The sequence below is a fragment of the Nycticebus coucang genome, chromosome 16, assembly GCF_027406575.1.
Source record: "Nycticebus coucang isolate mNycCou1 chromosome 16, mNycCou1.pri, whole genome shotgun sequence".
Classification (NCBI taxonomy): Eukaryota; Metazoa; Chordata; class Mammalia; order Primates; family Lorisidae; genus Nycticebus; species Nycticebus coucang.
Genome location: NC_069795.1, coordinates 81894104 through 81897408, shown reverse-complemented (window position 1 = coordinate 81897408; position 3305 = coordinate 81894104). Strand labels below are relative to the sequence as shown.

Below are 3305 nucleotides of genomic sequence, written 5' to 3'. Positions count from 1 at the left end.
AGTGGACTTTTAATTTCCACACACCCTACCTCCCTATAGTGTCTGATTCATAAAAGATAGTCATAAACGTTTAGTGAAAGACCAGTGTAATGTATAGTTAGATAATTGAGAGTAAATGAGATTCACTCATACTCCCGTTTAGTAAACCCAACTACTATTCCATGTCATTGTGACAAGTGTCTCTGTCAGTAACTCCTTAGGTCTTTAGTCATCCTGAATAGTTACAGGTTATGGTCACATAATTTTTGAATAAGTGGAGTTTCACTGTTTGCATCATTAAATGCTAAGTTGCATATGCCTTTTTTTCTGGGGGGGGGGATACATGCATATATTTAACAAAGACACAACTTATCAACCAACAAAAAAACAATTAGAAAAATTCATGGGACCGCAATGCTGTGGCAGAAAATGGGACATCAAGAAAAAAAGATATATCAACTGACCCAGAAGCCTGCGTGATGACCAAAGCAAAGGCAAATTTGGCTAGGATAGTATTATATTCCCCGAAAAGGAGAATGGCTGGAGAAGTATCCACTCATCTGACCACTTGGTAACAAGCAGCCTTACTTAATGTTACATGGAATGGAAGCAAAGAGCCAGGGAACAGTAGGAGTGGAGAGGGGAAAGAATAATATAGTACCCAGGGCTAGGAGATGGAAGAGCTAGGTCGAATTACAAAGAGATGACTTTAAGGCCTTTTGTTTCCTCTAAAGCCTAAAATAAACTTTAAGTTCTTAAGTGTTTCAGTCAAATTCAATGATCACAGAACGAGTAGCACTAGGCACTGTGAAGGAATGGTGGGGGAATGGTTTGTAAAAATAAGAGGACATGGATTCTTTTATTAAGGAGTTTACAACATATATGAGGAGACAGATTCCACACATAAAACAACTACAAAACATATTTACAAAGTTACATATAAATAAATATACATATAAATATACATATGATAACATATGAAAGCTAAAAGGTACTGTTTCAATAACTGCTTAGAAGTCCCTAGGTCAATCACTGAAGGCTTCCTAAAGAAAATTTTTTTTGGACTTTTAAATATAATTTTAGTGAAAGAGTAGGGCATGTGCAAAGATATGGAAATAGGAATAAATGTGTCATGTTCAGTAAGCAGATTAGCTTGATTAAAGTACAAAGTCTAACTAGGTTTAGTTAAGAAGTATGTATGATGAAACAGTAGAAGTCTATCTGATGAAAGACACTACAATATTAGATCTGGTACCTAAAACAAAATGAACAGAGAACAGATTTTTCTTTAGGTAGTAAGTGGCCATAGGTCTAGGACCAACTCTACTGCTCTCAGAAGTTTTATAGTTACTCTAAGAGATAGAAACTAGCAATTAGATAGTAAAGAAGTACTCAGCATCCTTAAGCAAACAGAAGGAACTGCCTTCTGTAAAAATTCTTACAAAGTGGCAAATAGACCCCCAAAGGCAAGAAAAAAACTCAGTGAAATTATTCAGCAAAGCATCTATCAGCTAAAGGCCAGCCAGATCACAATAATCTCAGGTGTTCAAGCAGAATGTCTTTGACCCTAATTCTTGGTGGGGAGCAGATTGTATATGCTTATAAAATTATTTATTTTTGAACTACTGTGACAACTTTGATCCTAACATTTTAGAAATATTAAAATAAAGAGAATGAGAAGAGCCCTAATCTATAGGGAATGTTCACGTCCCTGAAGGAGGACAGGTCAGCAAGGGCCAAATTCTTCCCTGGTCTTTAAGTGGAAAGGCAAAACATCACACCTTGAAAAGAGGCTGCTCTCAGCCAAAGCAAGTAAGACCTCTTTCATTAAGCCTATGGATCTGAAGCTGTTCCAGGAAGAAAAAAAGGAGTTCAGGCCAGATGTTCAGCAGCAGCCAGAGTTGGACCTTACATCACGACAGTTCCGCTGAGAGACACTGGGTCCCAGTGATATTGAAATTGACTGTTGGGGCCCAATCTTGATGCCATTTGCCTCATTGTGGACATCAAATAAACCCTGCTGGATCTTCCTATATATTTCTTTGGCTGTGTTAATGAAGGCCTCTTCAACATTGCAGGCTGTTTTGGCTGAAGTTTCCATAAATATAAGTCCATGCTCCCAAACAAAGGCCTCTCCTTCTTCTCTCTTCACATCCCTGCGAGACTCTAGGTCACTCTTATTCCCAATCAGCATGATAACCATGTTGGAACTAGAGTGCTGCCGGGCATCCTCTAACCATGAGGTCAGGTGGTTGAAAGTTTCACGCCTTGTAATGTAGTACACCAGCAATGCTCCAGCTGCTCCCCGTATCCCAGATTTGCAGTTTGATTTGTTTCCTATCAATGTTGACCATACGTGCTCCAAACTCCACACCTATTGTGAGGTCGTGGACAGGCTGGAACCGCTTGTCTGTGAACTGCAGGAGGAGACATGACTTCCCCACACCTGAAAGAGGAGAGTGCGCGCTCTAGGAATGACGCGGCCGGAACACCTCTCTAGTCTGGGGGTCCGGGACAGGGAAAGCGGGGAAGGGAGATAGGAAACCTGAACCCCGAGCCCCGCCTTCGGCTGCCCCGTCCCGCCCCGCCTCCGCCCGCTCTTCTGGCCCATCCCACTAAGCGAGCCCTGCCCCCGCGACCCGATTTGGGAGCTTCGGCTCCCTGCCCCTGAATATGCCTTTTTATGAGTGCTCTGTAAGTCTGCTGCTCTGCTGACTAAATACAGGTGAGTGGAGTGCTCTCTTAAGGGAATTAATTTTAATATTAAGATAAGAATAATTAAAATTTTACTCTTTAAAGACGTTGCTATCTCTGTTTATTATTGAAATTTAATAGAATTATAGAAGTGCTCTCTATTAGTAGGAAAATCTGAGCATATTAATTCAAAATTCATACATTTAATAGTTTCTTTTTAAATTGAGATGAAATGATAGAGAATGTGGGACAAAAGTGTTTCCTAGAAGTTTAGAGGGTTATTCTAACCTAAGTTTTTTTAAAAAATATTATTATAGGGCGGCACCTGTGGCTCAGTCGGTAAGGCGCCGGCCCCATATACCGAGGGTGGCGGGTTCAAATCTAGCCCCCGCCGAACTGCGACCAAAAAATAGCTGGGCATTGTGGCGGGCGCCTGTAGTCCCAGCTACTCGGGAGGCTGAGGCAGGAGAATCGCCTAAGCCCAGGAGTTGGAGGTTGCTGTGAGCTGTGTAGCACTCTACCGAGGGACATAAAGTGAAACTCTATCTCTACAAAAATAAAAAAAAAAAATTATTATTACAAGAGGATAACTTAAGGACAGAATAGCCTTCAACTTTACTAGTTTAAGTAAC

At 40.8% G+C, this 3305-nt stretch overlaps 1 pseudogene; it reads right to left on the bottom strand.

Annotated features, from left to right (window-relative positions):
* Window positions 1-361: 361 nt before the first annotated feature.
* LOC128567475 (ras-related protein Rab-2B-like) lies at window positions 362-2590 on the bottom strand (annotated as a pseudogene).
* Window positions 2591-3305: the final 715 nt, after the last annotated feature.